This window comes from Macaca nemestrina, chromosome 4 (genome assembly GCF_043159975.1).
Source record: "Macaca nemestrina isolate mMacNem1 chromosome 4, mMacNem.hap1, whole genome shotgun sequence".
NCBI lineage: Eukaryota > Metazoa > Chordata > Mammalia > Primates > Cercopithecidae > Macaca > Macaca nemestrina.
The window spans coordinates 166,536,268-166,560,241 of NC_092128.1; positions in this window are offsets into that span (position 1 = coordinate 166,536,268).

Below are 23,974 nucleotides of genomic sequence, written 5' to 3' on the forward strand. Positions count from 1 at the left end.
GATTCATGAGCAAGTTATTGAATTACAAAGTAGACCTGTCATGATTATGTTCCACAAAGCAGTTGAAACATAAAATATGTTTGTACATGAAGAATATATCTACCCACTTTTGGAGAAAGAACTGAATTGGCAAAGCACCTATACATGTTACTTCTTAAAACACCTTCTTTACAAAATAAATATTAAGGGTTACATTTTACTTCATACAGAAAATATACTTCCAACATTAGAATATTATGTTTTCTTTATTCTAAGCTACTTTTAAACACGTCTATTGCTGTCCGGAGTTAAAGTCTTTTTAAGTAGAGGCCAAGGACATCCAAATATCCTGCTAACATTAAAATGATAATTTTCTTTCATCTTTCCATTGGTTATGGTTCGTTTCTTGAGGAAACTTTTGTGACTTCTGTCACCATCCAATTATTCCTTGGATATGCCACTAACCTGACTGGCTGCCACTCAACCCTAGCCCCCATGGCTCACAGCACGGGACCTGTGAGAGTCCCTGCCCTCTAACAAGCATGCTGACCCCATATATTCTTGAAATCACAAAATTATAGAAATGGAAAGCACAATAGTAATTTGGAGGAATGTGAAGGATGGGAGAAAATTAGGTGTGATTCTAAAACGACAAAACCAAGACCCTTGAGATACTGAGACTCTTCTGTATCTTGAATGCGGTGATAGCTACTTTAAATCTACACACGTGATAAAATTATGACGAGCTAAATACAGAAGCACATAAATAAATGTAAAATTGGGGAAATTTAAATAAGTTAGGTGGATTATATTAAACTCAATTGCCTGATTGTGATATTGTACACAATATCATATTGGGAGAAAGTAAGTAAAGGCTAGATAAGATCTCTATGCAATATTTATGGTAACTGCATGCAAGCCCACACAAAATAAAAACTTTGATTAAAAATGAAATAAATTTGACAAAGAGTACATGGTACACTGTTTCACTAATGAAATATAGCATATTCACCCACAAATTTAGAATAAATGCTATAGACATACTGTAATTGGCAAAAGTGTTATTTAAAAAACCGGATTTCAATGTTTTTCCTATTATCTCCTGTAAACTTAAAGAATATCATTCCCTATTTAGATGGAGCTGAAATGCAAGAATCTTCTGATTTGTAAACTTCAGAACTTCTGGAATGCAAAGGAACATATTAATAATGTAGAGGTTACACTTAATGCACACAATAAAAAAATATGCTACAGCTGCTAATATTGAAATCCTAACAACAAGATTAGTAACAACAAAAATAATTCAACATCTACTAAAAATCCTACTGCTTATTCAGGAATATGGGAATGTGGGAAAAAAAAATCATAAAATTTTGAAAACTCACATAGACATTGCAAACTGCTATAAATAAGGCGTTGAAATGTCACCCAATTATTTCTTCCTATTGTATTATTTTGTTCCTTGAGTAAGAACATAACTTCAATATTTCCATGTACTTGTTTCTAGATTTCTTTGGAAATATTGTAAGTACTTGATACAGATTTTGGATGCTTAAAATTAACTGTATTTATATTACAGCTTTCCTGGCTACCAATAATTAAAAAAACAAAACAAAACAAAACACTATTTTAAACTTAGCATATCATATGGTTTTATTCTTCCTTGAAAGTAATCAATGATGCATTAAATTTTTCATAATGATCATAATAATAAGAAGAAATCATGCATTCTTCATTGGTAACAACCTGAAAATTTTTGGATTAAATATTTTCCAACATTGTCTGATTAACTTTTTAAAAATGCTTCCAATCTTTATAACAAAAAAGTATGACATTTATATTTCCTTCTCTTGACTTTTTATTTGTCTTCATCAGTAACACATATTGAACAACTTAATTTTAAAATGCTCTCAAACATTTTGCCAATACATGGAAATAGACAAAGAAAAAAACATATTTTTATTAAATGTATTTTTGCATGGATGAAAAAAATACTCCAGGACAACCTTACATGAATGTAAATATAGTGACTCAAAAACAATAAAACAATATGAATTAACCGAAAGAGAACTAAACACCATAAATTTGAGACAGGGGTCACATGCATATATCACAAATATATATATATATAAAATATAGTGTATAAAATATTTCTGAAGCTCAATAAATTTCATATAAATTAGTTAAATATTTTATTGACATGCATCATAATGCTCATATGTTTGTGATTTTTTTAAATTAAAGTGATGACAGAGGAACTCACTTTTAATTTTATTTTTAATTTAACTATTCCAATAAATAATATAGTGTGAGTCTGTATTAGTTTGCTAGTTGTTGCAATAAACTACCACCAATAGGCTTAACACAAATTTGTTTTCTCACAATTCTGGAGGCTAGAAGTTTGAGATCAAGGAAGGATTGGTATACTCTAAGGTTTCTCTCCTTGGTTTAAGATGGCCATTCTGTCTCTCTGTCTTTACTTGGTCAACTCTCTGTACATGTTTGTCTCCAAATTTTCTCTTCTTGTAAGTACACCAGGCATATTGGATTGGAGTCTACCACAATGACCTCATTTTAACTTAATTACCTCTACAAAGATCTACTCTCTAAATATGGTCAAATATAGTCACATTCCGCAGTTGTGGGGATTAGGACTTCATCATATGAATTTTGAGTAGATAAAGGTAAAGCCATAAAAAGAGTCCAACACCATTCTGGTTTGACTTCCCTCCCCAAACTCCCAAAACAAAACAAAACACTTTAACTACTAATATATTCATGACACATCTTTCATGTCACTGAGATTCCAATTCTCCCATTTCTGATACCGCTCTATGCCCTAATTACCAACCCAGTAAAGAACTTATGAAAACAACAGGTAGTCCAGTAAAGGGATGTGTGAGATCTAATTTAAAAATAATGGCTTGGAACTTTTTTTTTTCCTCCATTTTTTTCCTCCAGCAATAAATCCAAGACCTTGGAACTTTTTAAATGATACAATTTCATGTCTATGTTTTTATAATTAATAAAAAGTTGCCATATACATATTAATACATGTGTGTTTGCATGTATATATATGTATATTTGAAATGTACTGCTTACATTTAAACCCTGAAGAGAATGTAAATGGTCTCATTAAATGACATTTTATGACTGATTAAATTATTTGATTGAAAGAAAAAACATATTGTCAAACAGGTCTATCTTATGAGGAAATTCATGAGCTATGAAGAGCCCAAGAAGGGATAAAATAATTCAGTCTGTTTAATTCACTTCAGGTAAACTGTTGCTGAAAGAATGCTAAATATGGCTTCACCTTTGATGTAAGGGAGTTGGCACTGGGGTTGATACCACTGAAACAGAAAAGAGGAATAAGACAACAAAATCAGGCTGATAAAGGCAGAGACTCATACAAGCTGCCTTTCTTTTTTTTTTTTTTTTTTGGAGTTGGAGTTCGCTCTTGTTGCCCAGGCTAGAATGCAACGGCGCACTCTCGACTCACTTCAACCTCTGCCTCCTGGGTTCGGGCAATTCTCAGCCTCCCAAGTGGCTGGGATTACAGGCCCCTGCCATCATGACCGACCAATTTTTGTATTTTTAGTAGAGACGGAGTTTCACGGTGTTGGCCAGGCTGGTCTCAAACTCCTGACCTCAGGTGATCTGCCTGCGTTAGCCTCCCAAAGTGCTGGATTATAGGCATGAGCCACCGCACCTGACCAAGCTGCCAATTTGGAAGACGCTGAGAGCAAACTTACTTAAATATAATATCAGGGAGGATGTAAGAATAACTGTTTTTATTTATGTATTAGTTTTTTGTTATGGCTATAACAAATTACAAAAACTTTGGCCTAAAACAATGTAAATTTATCTTATAGTTCTAGAGGTTCTGTGTCCAGAATGAGAACTTAGGTACCAACATAGAAGTGTCAGCAGTAACTAATATATTTTTTTCTAGAGGCTCCAGGGGATAATCCGTGCTTTGCCAGCTTATAGGGGCATCTGGCATTATTTAGCTCATGGCCCCGTCGCTCCAATCCCTGCTGCCTCCTTCACATGGCCTCTTTCATCTACTGTGTTCCAATACTGTTCTGACTCCCTCTTATATGGACACTCGTGATTAGATTTAGGGCTCACCCAGACAACACAATAATCTCCTGTTCTCAAAATCCTTTTCTTGATCACATTCACAAAGGTGTTTTGTTTTTTCTTTTTTGCCATAAAAAGCAACAACCACAATTCCAGGAATTAGGAACAGAATACCTGTGGGGGCCTACCGCAATCTATATGCCCTCCAATTTCTAAATGTGACGTCAGAGAATACTGGAAATTAATCAGCCTACAGTATCTTTAACAGAGTATTTTGGGAACAGAGTTAGCATGTCAAATTACGGGCTCATCTAATTATACATAGGAAGCTGTAGACTTCCTGTGGAGCACAAAGCAGGGATGCACATATGGCTATTTCTCGCCCAGATTAGTCCATTCTCACACTTTAAACGAAGAATCTGATGTCTAAATATATAGTGCTATATGCCTTGCTGGTTATGCCATGAGCATGCTTAAAATTGTTATAGATATCAAAATATAAATAGAACCCATTGCACTTGAAAACTATTTCCAGATTAAATTGGCTTCCATGTAATCAGTCTTTTCCGCTGAATTATCTTCTCCGGTATGCACCTAAGCAATGCAACCGTCTCATACACAAAGATGCATCAGTCTGTATTTCTGGTGATTTTATATACATTCATCATGTCTCTGTAGCTAGATTGAAAACTCCTTAAGGGCTAGAACCAAGTATTCCGCTTTACATTTATTTTGCAAGCTGCGATAGCCTCTATTCATTTTTTAAGACAGTCCTCAGAATTCATTTCCTTCCCCTACAGGTCTGAGAGAACCATCACATATATTGCATTTAATTCTTGGGGTCCATTGTCATGTGAAATTCACCTATACCCTTTTCATGATGCTGCCCTAAGGGCTCATTTTTGAAATGATATTTGAGGTTAACATTTTCCATATTTTTTTCTTTGAGGACACTTATTTGTGTGTAACAATTTTTTTTAATAATCCAAGACAACAAGGGAACATAAGGATAATGTAATTATTTCTTATGTAACAAGATACACTTAATTAACAGTTCATTTTGCTTTAATTTCAACCTCTGATCATCCAAGTGAGGTGTGAGTATAAAGCAGTAAGTCATACCAGCCAATATCTGTTCTGACTGGTCGGTTCATTGGACCATACCAGTAAATGTTATGAATACCATTTCCTGACTTTAACTTTTGGGTGTCGCTAAAGGTTCCCCCTTTTAGTATTAAAATACAGACATATTGTCAAACATTTGACAATCTTAGGTCAGTCCTCCCTCAAAATATTTATTTATGCATTATGCAGTTATGCATATATTTACTTATACATTTATTAAAATTTTATAGTCCAGGAAATCCCAAAATCTGCTAACAAGTGTATTGGATCATTGTGATGTTTCACGGACCGAGTCTCCTTAACGGGAGACTAAATCAGGGTATTCATTCACCAGATCAAACAGTTTATTTTATTTCACCAATCGGGGATATTTTGAGAGGATGATTTTACCAGAGACCAAAATGTTAGTGTAGTGTGTGTGTGTGTGTGTGTGTGTGTGTGTGTGTTAATTTCATGTTGCTTCAGACAGTAAATGAGAAACAAATGTTTTAGTTCCATTTCTTTGTAAAGTTTATAATGCATAGAATTTGAAATAAGATAAGCCATAGAACAAGACTAAAATAGTCTCATAAAATTAAAATGCACCCGGTTATAAAACACTCCTCATTCTATACAGGTTTATAAAAGCACTACTTTAAAGTTGATAGCACATGTGTTAAATGTGATAGACAGTGAGGTATGATGAACGGTATGTTAAACACAGCTTTCAGATGCTTACAAGAATAGCGATGCTATGGGTAAATAAGGCATAATAATTTTTGATATGTTGAAATATAAATTTTAGAATCCTAAAATCTTCAAGTTGGCAAATGTCTCAAAGTCCTTTTCAGCAAATCCCATTCCCTGTAGAAATGTCTCCTAATCTACCTGGCCACTCTTGATCTTAAAACATGCACTGCAGAGGCATCCTACCTCAGCCTACTGCTGTCAAGAAAGAAAAGTATTTTAGAGATTTCCCTAAAGCCCAACCTCCTTCCACTTCTATTAATTTTATCTCTTGTTCTTATTTTACTTTTGAAGCTAGAAAGACTACTTAATCCCCTTTCAGAAAGTAATAGAATTTAAATGCCTTAAACATCAGCAGGTCTCTTTTTAGTTCTCTCTGTTCAAAGTTATCATGGCCACTGTCTCCTGTTTTCACTCATGTAGTTCAATCTTTTATTATGTCTTACCTTCACACATGCAAAGAACTGAAGAAATAGTTACTTTACCCATTTTTAAATAACCTTATTTATTTTAACTGAATCAAATAGAACATACAAAAACTGCCCAAATGTTAAGTATTCAGTTTGATGAATTTTGACTGGCATGCACCCAGTAACTGTCAACTAATACAAGAAGTAGAGTATTTGCTTTGCTTCAGGAAGTTTCTTCATACGACTTTCATTTTATTACCATCCATTTGATGCAACCACTACTCTGCTTTCTGCACTATGAATACCTAAAGAGGTAACAGGTTCCCATCTGTCAGGAAGGGAGAAAACTTCAGAATTTTTGACAGTCTTTAGGGTAGGTAAATAAGGGAATAATAATCCTGTGTAAGATATCAAAAAAGTAATTTAGAAAAAAAAAAGGGAACAAACACAAATCACCTCCTCTGCATAGTTTTACAATAAGAAAGACATATCCATGCAACAAGTGATTTTTCCTAAGACAGATTTGTAATTGTAAATTACTGCATAGTCATTTAAAACAAAAGGGAGTTTGACAGGAGTGCCTGATTTAGCTTTCCTTTCAACACTAATTATTCCTCCAAGTCACCTCTTCTTCGTAAGGTGGCGGGTGCCTCTGTCACTGTTTTTAAGCAGTGTCTTTATTTATAACCATATATATATGAATGCATTTACCCTACTGAGTAACAAAATTCAGTGGAGTTTCCACTCTGTGCTTTTCACTGCCAAGAGGAAATGCTTGTGATGTCTTTTCAGATGGTTAAGTGTAGAGGCTCAATTATCATGAGAGTACAAGGGCAATGGAATCGTGTTTTTTAATAAATGGTTGCCTCAAAATTGCATCTCTGGCAAACCAAAAAGTCTGGTTTATTTTAGTCCCTAAATATCTATCTAATCTTCCTAACTTTAGTTCATCTGCATGAACACCACACTCATTCAAACTTTCTCGTTTGGAATATTACAATAGTTTCCTAGCAACCACTATCATTTGTGCATGCTGACCTGCTTCCTATCTAAAAATGTAACTTTTCTGGTAAAAACCCTCTACTGGCATGCCAGATCTAAAACAGGGATCACATTAGTAAACAGTCTATAAGAGCCTGCACTCACTGATCCCGGCTACCTCTCACCGCACTATCTCCAATTCTCTCCATGTCAACCACTGCATCAAATTTCGATGGATCTTATTTATAGAGCCTTTGCACATGCCTGTTGTTCTTATGTCTTTCCCATTTCATCTAAGTAATGCCTATGCTTTCCTCATATAAGTGTTTAATGATTAATCATTGCAAAGTATCTTTAAGTTAAATACCTTTATTTTAACCATGGTCTGTAGAACACTCATCATTGTAGCAGTTGCCATATCTGATATTTAATTGTTCCAATTTAATCATTTGATGAACTTACATGTCTCCCAACTGAAAGAACACATATGATTAAGTTATCTCTATGATCTGGTACAATATCTACCATTTAGTAGGCAGTAGGGGATTAATACATTTATATTGAATTAATTAGTAAATCTGTTTTTAAGGAACAAGACACCACAAATAAGCCAAAGGTCATGGGTAGTTTCTGATAAATTGATAAAGACACGGTTGACTAGGTAATAAGCGTATAAGACTTGATTGCACCAACTGAGAATTTATTTAAAACAGCCAAAGAGTAAAATATCTTTACATTGCTTTATTTAGTAGTCAGCTTAGTGGCTATTATGGACACATTAACTTTCACCAACAATGCAAGTTTAAACATTTAATTTTTACTATGTCAAAGATTAATAAAATATAAATGATTGAATTTCATAACATGTACTATTACCTTTACTGAAATAATATATTCAGTAAGTGAACCACACAAGGAAGGGTTTTTAAAGAATAATACAAAATGAGTATGGATGAATACTTAGAATCAAAATTATACTATACATATTAATCCCATAATATATGTATTTCTAGGAAGGAAATAAAATTATATCCATGGTTTCCCTATTAAGAAATTCAAACATGTTGTTTTCTTGGAAAAGAATCCGATCTACATGTATTTTCAGAATGTACAAATATTAAATGACCTGGTAAACGGTCCCAATATGGATAGAAAAAAATATGTGGAGGCAAAGAGATACTTTAAAATTGATTTGTAAGAGTCCTCACTGAAAGTTTGAATTTGGTGTTGTGCCCAGTTATGTAGATATCGAAATAGACAGACTAGACAGAGCAAAGATAAGACAGATGTCTTAAAAAGAACCAAGTCTTTCCCACGTACATTCTGCTGCCTCTTTCCTTTTTTCTGCAGCTCCTAAGGACATTCTTTCTGTGCAAACTAAGTTTCAGACGAGGCAAAAGATCTCAGCATTCAGATAATATAAACTAAAACATAAGATGCCACTGTTGGCCAAGAGCTGTAGCTCATGCCTGTAGTCCTAAAACTTTGGAAGGCAGAAGCAGGGAGGACTGCTTGAGCCCAAGAGTTCCAGACCAGCCTGGGCAACATGGCAAAACCCCACCTTTACAAAAAAATTTAAAAAATTAGCTGATGTGATGGTGCACACCTGTAATTCCAGCTACTCAGGAGGCTGAGGCGGGAGGATCAGGAGCCCAGGAGGTCGGGGCTGTAATGAGCCATGATGGTGTCACTGCACTCCAGGCTGGGTGACTGAGTAAGACCCTATGTCAAAAAAAAAAAAAAAAAAAAAAAAGTGCAACTATTCTTCCAAGAAGATAGGGACCTAGAGTACCAAAGTATCACTCTAAGGGATTGTCGTGACAAATTTCTAAAAATTGGTAGCTCTACCAAAAAAAAAAAAAAAAAAAAAAAAAAAAAAATCGAAACATTCTGCAAAATCTCATTTGATGGAGATAACAAACCCTCAGCAGATAAGGGATTTGATGCCATTATAGAAGCTTTGCAGCCTCTTAGAGAATGCATTTAGTTTTGTTATTGTCCAGAAGGTTCTATTATTTAAACATTTTTATATTATTCTACCCCATATAGTGTATAGAGGGAATAGTAGTGTTGCCTGATTCTGTAGGGTACCAAGCGTGATTGTTAATTGTATGTGTTAAGTTGACTAGGTTATGGGATGCCCAGATAGATGGCAAAATATTATTTCTGTGTATGTCTGTGGGTGTGTTTCCAAAAAAGATTAGCATTTAAAATAATAGACTGAGTTAAAAAATATCCACTCTCATCAGTGTGGGCAGGCATCATCCAATCTGTTGAAGGAGAAATAGAATAAAAAGGCAAAAAAAGGACAGGTTATTTCTCACTTCTTGAGCTAGAACATCTATCTTTTCCTGCCCTTAGACATCCGAGCTTCTATTTCCCACCTTTGTGTTCAAGTTCTGACATGTACAACGTGATAACTATAGTTAATAATCCTGCATTGTTTACTTAAAATTTGCAAAGAAAGTAGATCTTAAGTGCTCTTACCATCCCCCCCACACACATATATGCACCAATGGTAACTATAGGTAGTGGTGGATATGTTAATTAATTTCACAGTGGTAATCACTACACAATGTACACATATATCAAAAAATTACATTGTACATTTTGAATGTATACATTTTTTATCAATATATGTTTTAAACTGAAATTTAAAAAGTAATAGAGAAAGAAAATGGCATGGGGATGGAGAGAGACAAAGGTGGAATAAACAGCTTCTGTTCTCCCAAAAAAATTGCATTCAAAAATCATTATTTATAATATAATATTAAAGTTTATTTCGGTTTATACAGCTCCTCTCCTTTTAGAAATTGCATGCGCCTTTTGCTCCTCTGCTACATCTCATTTTCACTAACTTTATTATGCAAAGCATATCACTTTGTACTCCCTGCTTGCTCGTGGTTTTCCTTCCTTTCTTCACTATCCAAGACTAATTAATACGTTTTGCTATGAATCATTCACTCCAGCTTCTACTCTTCAGCTGTAAACAATTAGCAGTGACTTGGGAATTTCTAATTCTTCCTTCTCACGTATACTAATGTTCTGTACTGAAAGGCAATAGCAATACAGGATTTCTTCCCACTGAGATGAATAATGTCATTCCCTACAGCCACCCCTCTCCCCAACCACCACCACCATCACATACATGGAAGGTAGAAGTAGCTACTATCAATTTAATTTCATGCAGCATTTTCCTGTGCCTAACTCCTTCATTAAGGTTGACATTAAAAATGAAATAAACCTAAGAAGCACTTAAGAGATGGACCTATCCATCAGAGATATAAAAATAGATGTATTTGTGTAAAATACAGTAAAAGTTTAGCAGTATGCAGTCTTTAATATTTGTATTGTTTATTTAGGAATGAAAGTATTTATATGAAATTACATGCCCACTATATATATTGCTAACCAGCTGGACAAAAATGTTTCATCTTCCTTCTCTAGTTGAAGTCAAATAAGCAAACGTTCCTTCTTTTAGCTAACTGAAAGTCAGAGAAACATATAATAATACTAGATTATTTTCCAGCCAATAAACACCTTACTTAGTAAAGACAGTGAAAAGCAGGAACATATAATTAGAAATATGAAGCTGCAGAGAAACTGGTTTTAAAAGGGCTACGGTAAGTAATACGTTGTGTACGTTTTCTGGGTGTCATGTCACTATTTCCTTACGGCCTTGGTTTGGGTAATGGGAACTGCTAGACAAAACGGATCCAACCACCTATAATGTTCAAACATGAAAAAAGTATATTTTTCACTCACCTGTCTAAATCTTGTTTTCCTGATTTACAGTGAATTAACTCTACAATCCAGGTAACTGGATTTTTTTCTATCTTCTAATTTTCTGTTATTAAGGCTCCCCTGCCTTTTTTCTTCTATTAGCATTTTGCTAGTGGAAATAATGAGAAAGGCTTTTCAATGGCAATTCTAAACATAAAAGTGATAAAATATTTCTCCCTACTAGATGGAACTCAACCACCACCGTGCCCTTGGTACTCCACTATGGAACACAACTATTTCTTAAAAATCATCATACAATAATAACACATATGACTGCAATCCACATTCCATTGTCTAAAACTAGTCATATAGCCAAACCTAATGGCAAGAGAGACTGGGGAAATAAAGGCTAGATATATGCCCAACTAGAGAAAATTGATGCTTACTCAATATCCTTTGTAAACATGTATTTGCAATTTTTGTTTTTAAGATTGAAGCTTGCTCTCGACTTAAGACTAAAACGGTGAGTTCTCATTTTTACACGGGATAATTTCAAATACACATGTTTAATCAGTGTAGATTGGATTCAATAACTTGTCTTGAGTTTGTAAATATGGGCAATCTGACAGGGACAAAACTTTTTCCCTTGTTTTATTTTGAGACATAATCATCTATTTTGTGTAATAGTGTTGAGTTGTAATTATAAAGATGAGTAAGATAACATCTACCTTTTAAGATTCCTTGTTATTGTTATTATTCATAAACTGCTTCTAAGAACTTCATTTTAACACTAATGGCTTCTTTGAGAGCCATTTAAAGCAAATACACAATCGATTTAAGTTCTGTTTGTTTTAATACTTATGCAACTTTTTTTCTGGTTAAATATTTGCTAGACTGATAAACTTTATTAGGAAAATTAGAAATTCCAGTTTATGTAAAGTTTTTCGGATAATGTAATAACATGTAGTTTTTAATTCTATTGGCTCTTGGGAGAAACTGTTGGCTTATTAACTTACCATGTGCATTTGTTAATTTTTAATATTTTTACAAATACAAAATACAAATATTAATGATGTACAATAGGATGTTTTCATATGATGTTGAACACTGTGGAATGACTAAATCAATCTAAATAATATATTACCTCACATACTTATCATATTTTTGTGATAATATATAAAATTTACTCTCTTAGCAGTGTGCAAGTGCACAGTTAAATGCATTATGATTAACAATAATCAACATGTTGTACAGTAGATATCGAACTTACTCTTTCTGTCTAGCTGAAATTTTGTATCCTTTGATCAACATTCTCTTAATTCCTTCAACTCCATTCCTGGCCCCATTCTACTCTCTCCTTTGAGTTCTACTTTTTTAGACATAACATGTAAGTGAGATCATATGGTATTTGCCTTTCTGTGCCTAGCTTAATTTACTTAGCATAATGTCCTCCAGGTTCATCTCTGTTGTCCCAAAGGACAGGATTTCCTCCTTTTTAAAGGTTGGATAGTATTCTGTTGTCTATATACTCTATATTAACTATTCATCTGATGATGGATGCTTAAGTAGAACTCAGAGCTTTGCGATTGTGAATAGTGCTGCAATGAATGTGATAGTGCACATTTATTTTTGACATTCAGATTTCATTCCCTTATACTTTATACCCAGAAGTAGAATTGCTGGATCATATGATGGTTCTACTTTTAATTTTTTGCAAAACTCCATACTGTTTTCCATAATGGCTGTACTAGTTTACATTCCCACCAACAGTATACAAGGATTCATTTTATTTCCACACCCTCTTCAACACTCGCTATCTCTTATCGTTTTGATAGTAGCCATTATAACAAAGTATGAAGTGATATCTCATTGTGGCTTTAATTAGCATTTCCTTGATGATTAGTGATTGTGCACATTTTTGTCATATACCTGCTGGCCATTTATATGTCTTATTTTTTTAAATGTGCTGCAGGTCCTTTGCCTATTTTTTAATTGGGATTTTTTGTTTTTGTTTGTTTGTTTCCTTGCTATTGAGTTGTTTGAGTCCCTTATATCTTTTAGATATCAACTCCTTAAGTGCAATTTCCATATGTCTACTAATTGTCAAACATTGTGCTAAATGTTGATAATATTGTGATAAAACACAAAAATTTGTCTTTGCCCCACAAGAAGTTTATATTCTAGTATGGTAAAACAATAGTTATCAGTTGAACACTTATTACATTTTTACTTAATCCTGAAAACAAAATAGGTATTTATTACCTCCATTTTGATTGCAAGAAAAATAACTTGTCCAGGGTCTTATTAGTCATAAAAGCTAATATGGGACACAAACTCCAAAGAGATTGTTGGCACCATGCCAGTCTCTTCATATCACCTATGACAGTGATATTTTTTCTTATATAACAAATACTGCATTCTTTTTCTATAATTTCGTTGGAGAGTTAGTATATTATATTACTATTTCATTTTCCATGCTTAATTTTAAATTACTTGCTATCCTAGTATTCAAATAAATTATGCCTTATGCCATGTAGTCTTACCTCCATTTTCTAATAAACCTGTGTGTTTTCCTTGCAGGTAGCTTTTAAAATTTTATTTTTCACTTAAAGTGGGGAGATTACTTGCTGATATATACTTTTTTAAACAATGAAGAAATAGTGCCATCTTCTGTCTATGTTTTATTCAACAACTGGGAATAAAGAAACATTAGGTTTCTTTAGGTTATTATACATAAGCTAAAAGAAGCAAAGAATTTGGAGACATTATGATTTTGGCATAGTGTGCTACATCTTTGAACACTTGCAAAGGGGCTAATTATTTGAAAGGCCTCTCAGGACAAAGGCATGTTTAAAACAGTTCTGTGTGATTAATTATTCAAAACCTTTGAATATCCATTCAAACAATGGAGAAAAAAGGAAGGAGGCAGGGGAGACAGCTGAGAGTAACAGAAACAGGTGGCAAATGTTTGTAACTATTTGGTGTTTACAGTGTTGAAGGAATAAAAAAGCATTTTTTCTGTTTTTATAACATCTGTGAATTCCCCATTCATTGATATCTTCACAAAAATATGCTTAATACTGAAAAATTCTCCAATCACTTATTTGACAAGGGAAAAGTTGGAAAAATAGGAATACATTTTTAAATGAGCATTTTAATTTCTACATCATTAAATATACTTTTATATGCATGTGGTTCATAGATTTCAAACTAAAGTCAGAATAAGTAACTAACATAAATAAAAATATTTTTAGACTTATGATGTAGCTCAGAAAACCAATTTCTTAAAAATCATATTTGGAAAAATATGTTATTAGGCCCAACCTACTTTCATCCATTGCTGCCCTCTCAAAAGTAAAACACAAAAACAAATAAAATCTATCAAAGAGTTGTGTAACTCTTACTAGTAATGAAAGAGGATATTTGAGTTGCTTTCAATTTTATTTTTATGTGTCTTGAGAAGATTGAAGTTTTAGTCAAATTTTTATAAACACATCAGAAATTATGTTTAAAAACCAGATCAGGAATTCTTTTTCTAAGAAATTAGAAGAAATCAAAGACAAATCAATAATAACTAATAGGCTGAAGCCCTCTTATCTATAAGACTCTAAAGATACAAAAACAAGAACGTAAGTTAAAGACAGTTTCATTTCACACTTCAGAAAGCTGGTCTTTGGCACACAAGTTTGCTTGCCTTGTATGATCATTTTGCATATTCAGAGGTGAATCCCTAGCGGGGACAGGAAAATATGTGTGGGTGAAGCTCAGAGTGCCAGCACATCATCAGCAACTTGACATTCCCCAAAGAAAAAGCAGCTCCTTGCATTCTGGCTAAATCACTTACAGTTCACTTTTTTGTGTAATTCTCTTTCGATAAGATTTATTCTAATGGTTTAAAGTGGATTTGTTACCCATTCTTTCTTAGATTAATTCCCATTCTGGTGTGGAATCTCCCCGACGAATCTCCAAATAGCTAAACACATTTAAATTCATGTAAATTGAGGATTTTGTCTGATATCAAAGCAGTCAGTGCTAGACAGAGTTTGGAGCTGCGTGAAATTAATGGGGCAACTGAGTACCATAACTTCAAGAATGCTGGTTATCTGAGATCTGAAAGGTCACTGGATTTGAAGACAAAAATCTCTCATCCATTTCTAAATGCTCCACGTGAGGGGCTGCTGGTGCTTCTATTGTGTGCTAATATCTACATCCTATTTACATTACCTTGGGATATTGCATGTTGATTACAAATATGAAACACGCTATAGAAAACTATGCACTTCGTATTTATTTAGTCTATTCAGCCCGAAAAGCTTTTGTGTGAACTAATTTCAGAGTTTCTGGATTCACATTACTCTCCAAATGCATTAATGTCAGCATTTATTCATTTTGTTCGCCACATTTTCATTATATAGTATTATGTGAATGGTGGGCTGGTGTATGGACCACTTACACTGATCTGAAAGGGTATGTGTGTGTATATATACTCCTTTGAACATATATAAACATAGCTTACATTTCCATTTTATGACTAAAATTTGCATAATTACCTTTTAACTGAAGACATTTTCTAAGAATATGTCATGTACATATAAATCATTGTAAATAGTTTAAATTTTTTGATTTCTCATGAAACCCATCACCTACTATTATTTATTTATTTATTTATTTATTTATTTATTTATTATTTAGTTTTTTAGACGGAGTCTCGCTCTGTCACCCAGGTTGGAGTGTAGTGGGGTGATCTCAGATCACTGGAAACTCTGCCTCACGGGTTCACGCCATTCTCCTGCCTCAGCCTCCTGAGTAGCTGGGACTACAGGCGCCCACCACTGCGCCTGGCTAATTTTTTGTGTTTTTAGTAGAGACGGGGTTTCACCGTGTTAGCCAGGATGGTCTCGATCTCCTGACCTCGTCATCCGCCCGCCTCGGCCTCCCAAAGTGCTGGGATTACAGGTGTGAGCCACCGCGCCTTATTTAAGGGATAGACACAGATGTCAAGCTACTTTCTCAATGTCACAAAATCATAACCAGACATAGGCATTAAGGCCAGTTTTTTTAGACTGTAACCATTAAGCTCTTTTATCTCCATATGATCAATAAGATATTAGTTTGCCTGCCTCATGTCTTTATTCTATGACCTACATTTCTTTGAAGTACATTTCTCTGAATCAGAATATTTCATCTATGGACATTTGCCAACCTTCTACAGAAATCAGTTGTTTGTCCTTGCTTTTATTTCCAATATACTAAATAGCCCATGAACTCTATGCTCAGTGGGGGAAATATCTCATTATTTTAGACTCTTTTAATTGAACTTTTCATAATTCATTTATACCATTCGTAGAATTCTGGTATTAGATTTAGTAGGGAGAGTTTATTGGCTCATACATCTCAGTAATGTCCAGATTTGACTCCTTCCCTGTTTTATTTCTACCTTTTCCCTATATTTTAATCTAGTCAGTTAACTGTATGTAATTTGAATTATGTTCTTATATGTTCATGACATATATTAGTAAATACATTTGTCCTATGTATGAGGATGGAATTATAGCACTGTAATATTGCTGTTGGTATAAAATGGAGAAGATAACATGTAAATCTCAGTAAATGTAAACATTTAAAAACAGAAATAAAACATAATTTGCACTTTCAAAGGTTGTTATGACTTGAGTAGACAGAGGTTGACTTGTGATTTTCTCATGCTGGTGATGAGTTTTTGAGTACATAGGTAACATAAGTGAAACTGGTTTTACAATAATGTACAAAAAGGGTGTGAAAACTAAGAAATTGGGGAGATTGGTAAATAGGCATCTGCAATCATGGGTGCATGAAATTCTTAAACTTAATATTGTATTCAACTCCAGAAAATATCAATCAAAAATATTTAAATATTAGCAATTTCAAATGATTTAAGTAAATTAATGGAAGGAGAAATGACTCTTCTTTTTACCTGAAACAGTTCAATGTATTATAGGTATATTTGTGAAACACAGCATAAATTAATAAAACAAAACATGAGAACTTACAGAAGCCAAGAGTAATCATTTTAAAAAGAAAACATTGAACTGAATTAAGATATTTGTGGAGGTCAGTGTTGGGGGATACTTCTAGACCACTGAAAGGACATTATAGTAATCTTCTGCAGATTGTTCATGTATTTCATTTCTAGGAGTCAAGACTTTTTTAGTCCTATGATGGTTTTATTGCATCTAAACTGGTGAAAAAATAATCCTTGTCTACAGAAAAAAGTCATAAGCCTAGAATGAATAATATACTAATGTCTCATTAACATAAAATATGGAGGTTGAAATTTAACTAGTGTTGTGTGTGTGTGTATATATATATATATATTAGATGGAGTCTTGTTCTGTTGCCCAGGCTGGAATACAGTGGCACAATCTCAGCTCACTGTAAGCTCTGCCTCCCGGGTTCATGCCATTCTCCTGCCTCAGCCTCGTAAGTAGCTGGGACTACAGGTGACCACCACCACACCCAGCTAATTTTTTGTATTTTTAGTAGAGACAGGGTTTCACCACATTAGCCAGGATGGTCTCGATCTCCTGACCTCGTGATCCACCTGCCTCAGCCTCCCAAATATTATTTTTAAACACGGTTAAACAGTTTCACAGTGATATTTGACTAGAAGCATTTGGAGTCATGTACTGACTAACAGTATGAAAATAATTTTTCTATTTGGAGAAAAGAATCAGTAAGGAAAGGCTATAGATTTAGTGAGGCTAATGTTTAGGAGTCATTCTTTGAATTTTAAGAAACACATGAATAAAATATAGAAATAGTTTCTTTCCGCACTGAATAGGAAATGATAGTCATCTTAACCAGGATTTAAAAAATGGGAAATAAAAATTATATTAAAAAAAGAATGAGGAAAAACATTCAGATTACTTGATAAGCAAAGAGAAACACTACATTTCAGTTGCAAAAATAAGATTTACAGGAATGAACATTTAGATATCCAAAAGGTTCAGAGATTTGAACAATTTTTTAGGCAGTATAAGAAATTTCATTATACTTATGGTTAACAAGTGTACTTAAAAGCTATATTTGATGTTAGTTTGTGACCCAGGGACATGCTTTGATCACATTTTAAAACTTCAGAAAATAGCATTGATATTAGCTCGACAGATAGAGTGAGCTGTGATGGCAGAAATGACTGCAATAGCCCAGTCAAGGAATGATAAATGATTACACCAATAATGTTGTAGTTAATGGAGTGCAAGTAATGAATACAAGTGATATGAAAGAATATCCTTTGGATTTGTCCATATGTTATACAAAGTATGTGGGAAAGAAAAGACTTGGAGATGATGCTGAGGTTTGTAACTGGCATGGATAAACAGGTGGTGACACTGTTAACATAGAAGAAGACAAATAAATAAAAAGCTGTGTGGTTTCTGTTGCCATGAAATTACCACACAGTAAGGGTCCTAAAAACAACATGATTTATTATTTTATAGTTGTGGAAGTAAGATGTCCACAATGAGTCTCACTGGTCTAAAGCCAAGGTGTCAGCAGGACTGCATTCCTTCTGGAGGTTCTAAAAATTATCTGTTTCCTTGCATTTTCCAAATTCTAGTCTCTGTCCATATTCCTTAGCTGAAGTGGTCTAGCTTTGTGTCCCCACCCAAATCGCATCTTGAATTTTAATCCAAATTGTAATTCTCACATGTTGGGGCAGGATCTCATGGAAGGAGATTAGATCATTGAGGCTGTTTTCCCATGCTAGTTTCATGAGAGTGAGTGCATTCTCATGAGATCTGATGGTTTTATAAGGGGCTTTTATTCCTCTGCACTTCACTCTCCTGCAGCCGTTGGAAGAAGAACATATTTGCTTTCCCTTCCGCCATGAATGTAAGTCTCCCAAGGCCTCCCTATACATGTGTAACTGTGAGTTGATTAAGCTTCTTTCCTTTATAAATTACCCAGTCTTGGGTATTTCTTCATAGCAACATTACAATGAAGCAATACAGTAAATTGATACCAGGATTGGGGTGCTGCTATAAAGAGATCCAAAAATGTGGAAGCAACTGTGGAAGTGAGTAACAGGCAGAGGTTGGAGCAGTTTGGAAGGCTCAGAAGGAGACGGGAAACTGTGGGAAAGTTTGGAACTTCCTAGAAACTTGTTAAATGTCTTTGACCAAAATGCTGATGGTGATACGGGCAATGAAGTGCAGACTGAACTGGTCTCAGATGGAGATGAAGAACTTGTTGGGAACTGGAATAAAGGTGCCTCTTGCTTTGCTTTAGCAAAAAGACTGGAGACATTTTGCTCCTGCCCTAGAGATCTGTGGAAATTTGAACTTGAGAGAGATGATTTAGGGTATCTGGCAGAAGAAATGTCTAAGCAGTAAAGCATTCAAAGGGTGACAGGGCATAAAAGGTTGGAAAATTTGTAACCTGATAATGCAGTAGAAAAGAAAACTATATTCCTTGGGAGAAACTCAAGCTGGCTCCTGAAATTTGCATAAGCAACTAGGAGCCAAATGCTAATCACCATGACAATGGGAAAAATGTCTCCAGGCATGTTAGATATCTTCAGGGCAGCCCCTCCCATCACAGGCCAAAGGCCTAGGAGGGAAAAATGATTTTCTGGGCTTGGTCCAGAGCCCCTCTGCTGTGTGAAGCCTCAGGACTTAGTGCCCCGCATCCCAGCCACTCCATCCATGACTAAGACCATTGCTTCAGAGGGTGAAAGCCCCAAGCCTTGGTAGCTTCCACATAGTGTTGGGCCTGAGGTTGCAAAGAAGACAAGAATTAGGATTTGTTACCTCCACGTAGATTTCAGAAGATGTATGGGAATGCTGAATATCCAGACAGAAGTTTGCTTCAGAGGCAGAGCCCTCATGGAGAACTTCTACTAGGGCAGTGTGAAAGGGAAATGTGGAGTTGGAGCCCCCACACAGAGGTCCCACCACGGCACTGCCTAATGAGACTGTGAGCAGAAGGCTACCATCCTCCAGACCCCACAATGATAGATCCACTGACAGCTTGCACCATGTGCCTAAAAATGCCCCAGGCACTCAACACCAGCCTGTGAAAGCAGCCAGGACAGTGACTGTACCCTGCAAAGTAACATCAGCCGAGTTACCCATGACTGTGGGAGCCCACCTCTTGCATCAGCATGACTTTTATGTGAGACATGAAGTCAAAGGAGATCATTTTGGAATTTTAAGGTTTAATGACTTCCCTATTGGATTTTGGACTTGCATGGGGCTTGTAGCCCCTTTGTTTTGGCCAATTTCTCCCATTTGGAATGGGCATATTTACCCAATGCCTGTACCCCCATTGTGTCTAGGAAGTAACTTACTTGCTTTCAGTTTTACAGGCTCATAGGTAGAAGGGACTTTCCTTGTCTCAGATAAGACTATAGATTTAGACTTAGAGTTAATGCTGAAGGGAGTTAAGACTTTGGGGATCTGTTAGTAAGGCATAAGTGTGTTTTGAAATGTGAGAAAGATGAGATTTGGGAGGGGCGAGGGGCAGAATGATATGGTCTGGCTCTGAGTCTCCACCCAAATCTCATCTTGAATTTTAATCCTAATTATAATTCCCATGTGTTGGGGGAGAGACAGAGTGAGAGGTGATTACATAATGGAAGCAGTTCCCCCATGCTGTTCTCATGATAGTAAGTAAGTTCTCACAAGATCTAATGTGTTTATAAGGGACTTTTCCCCCTTCAATCTGCACTTCTCTCTCTCCTGCCTGAGACCTCCCCAGCCATGCAAAACTATGAGTCAATTAAAATCTTTCCTTTATAAATTACCCAGTCTTGGATATTTCTTCAGAGCATCATGAAAACAGACTAATGCATTGGCCCATGACACCCTTCCATCTTCAAAGTCAGAAGTGGCAGGTGGTGTCTTTCTCACAATGCCATCTCTCTCGTTTGACTCTTACGTGCCCCTTTCCCCATTTAAGAGAACCACTGGAGTAACAGTGCAACAGCATTTCCCTTAAATGGGTTAGTAATCTTAATCCCTTTGCAATATTAATTCCCCCTTGTCATAGAGCATGACACACTCAAGGATTCCAGGGCTAAGGATGTGAATATCCTTGGGGTCTGTTTTTCTGCTGAACATAGGCACATTATAGTGTAGCCAATAAGGGATAGCAAAAGAATGAAAGTAGCTTTCAAACACACTGATTTTAAGATTGTGACTCTATAGCCACATAAAAACTTCTAGGAAGGACTTAAAAATGTAGATAAACTCCATAATAGAATTTGCTTTCAACTTTTAAATAGCATCATCCTACCTTTGCACAGACACTGCTACAACTACATAAAAACCTACTTTTGAGAGTTGGCCATTTTCACTCTCTGCTTTATGTATATTAGTTTTCTATTGCTGCAAAAAATTACCACAAACTTAGCACCTTAAAGCAATCGCCATTATCCCTCATACTTCCAGGTCAGAATTCCAGCACAGTTTGGCTTATGTGTTCAGAGTATCATAAAACTGAAATCAAGGTGTCAGCCCGGCTGAATTCTCATTGTTAGGCTATGTGGAAATATGTGTTTCCAAGCTCGTTCTTGTAGGTAGAATCCTTGCAATTATGGGACCAATCCTCATCCCCATGTTTGCTGTCAACCAAGTGCTGCTCTCAGTCCCCAGAGGTTACCTACGTTTCTTGCCCGTGGTCTTGTGGTCTCCATAATCTTCAAGCCAGCAAGAACACATACATATGTCTGCTTTCCATCTCTGATTTTCCTTCTGCGATTAGCAGGAGGAAACTCTATGTTTTAAAAGGGTATGTGATTAGGCCTGTCTTATTTCCCTCTCTCACAGTCCACCTTGCCCTACAGTACAGGCTAAATCAGATTACTCATGCAGGTACAATCCATTAAGTTCAAAGTTCAGTGAATTAAACAAGATGTGTACACCTGAGGAGTGGAAGTCGTGAGGCCGTCTTATCATTCTGTCTATCGTCGTGATCATTACTGCTTCCCCATCTCCCGTCATACAACTGCCTCTAATCTTTGCACCTGAAATCCTGATTTTTGTGTCTACCTTGACCCATGGCTCTCTTGCCTGATAATGTCAATGTCTTTAATCCAACTTGATCAACTACATCTGGGAGCAAGTCATTCTCCTGCCTTCCATCGTCCCCCTCCCACTCCATAACATAGAGAGCTTGGCCAGTCTTCTCCTTTTTTTTTTTTTCCTGAACATAAGAAAACTGCACATTATTGATGGAATCTTGAGTTAAAGCCCTAAGTTTGGAGTTGTCAGTGTAGTGTTGACAGAATATGTAAATTAAAACGGGGGATGCAAAAGATCTGAGATTTTCTCTGGAGCAAGTATAGAGGTAAAAAGGGAAAAATATGAAGAGAAAGAAAAGGAAGAGGAGCACGTGTAAAGAAGGAAAAGACAATAGCTGAGAAAGGAACTGGAAGAATCCCATCACTCACTGGTCAGTAGCTAGAGACGCTGCACAGACAATGAGCAGATACAACAATCTCAACATACTTTTAGGTGGAAAGAACTTAAACATTGTTCACGAGTTAGCTTCTTTGAAACTAAAAAATATTTTTAATTGAAAATTGGAACATATATAGATGTAGCCGTTTGTTAGAAAGCATATTCTCAAATTTTCAGACTTAGATTGGTTAGAGAGGTTTCCCTGGAAAGCTTTTCCTAAAAGGTGACAAGGAGTAGACATTTGCTCTGAGTATGACGGGAAATGTTGCCGTGCAAATGTTTAGAGCTGAATGAAAAACCAAGTCACGTACAGGCAAAATGCGGAGGAAAGAGGTAATAAATAAATGACCGAGGATTAGAAACGAATGAGAATTCAAAGTCAGCTTTCTCTTCCTCATGCCAGTGACTAGCTAAGATATGAGCATTTTTTGTTTGTTTTTATAGGAATCCAGACAACACTTTTTCTTGCTTAATGAGGTTTGTCAGAGTCGGGCTGAATAAGAGTTTTAATTAGCTAGTATGGTTAATTTTATCTTATGCTTCTTGAAGTGGAGACAAGTAACAAGGAAATGTAAAGAACTTAGATACTGGCCGGGCACCGTGGCTCATGCCTGTAATCTCAGCACGTTGGGAGGTCAAGGCTGGTGGATTGCTTGAGGCCAGGAGTTCGCAACCAGCCTGGGCAACAAATTGAAACCCCATCTCTACTAAAAATACAAAAATTAGCCTGCTGTGGTGGTGCACACCTGTAGTTCCAGCTACTCTGGAGGCTGAGGCATGAGAATCACTTGAACTAAGAGGCGGAGGTTCCACTGAGCTGAGATTGTGCCACTGCACTCCAGTCTAGTCAACAAAGGGAGACTCTGCCGCACAAAAAAAAAAAAAAAAAGAAAAGAAAAGAAAAAAGAAAATAATTTAGATACTTAGTATCCTGTTGAAGCAAAAGGGAAGCTTATTTTAACAGTACAACATTTTTATGTCACAGCTGAACAGCTCTGTCTATAGCTTGGTTGGGCAGCTTTATTATTTAACAGAATTGTGGGAGTGGGGGTAGGGCCTGGGTGGCTTCAACCTGGGATAAGCAAATATGAGGCCATGATGAGAAAGAGAGATTTGATTATGTGGGTCATAAAAGTGGTCATTACCAACCTCCCACATTTGTGGAAATGTATCTCACTTTCCACAGGGACTACCTGAAATGAAACAGTGGCTCTTTAGAAACAAGGAAGATTTTATCACTCAGGCGGAAGCCTCATAAAGGCTGCCACGAGATTTGCCTCGAACAGTTAGGAAGGCACTTTCATCACAGAAGGCCTGGCAAGTCCAGAGTAAAGTGCCCACGAGAAACTGCAGAGACAACCCCTTATAATATTTCTGAAAGGAAATATCCAGAATCCTGGAAGAAAATTACCTTGTTTAAATAGCTTTTAATTAACTGCAAGGAACCATGAGACCTTTCTGAGTGGAGTCAAAAGGGGCCATCTGAGCCGCAGAGGTACTTGG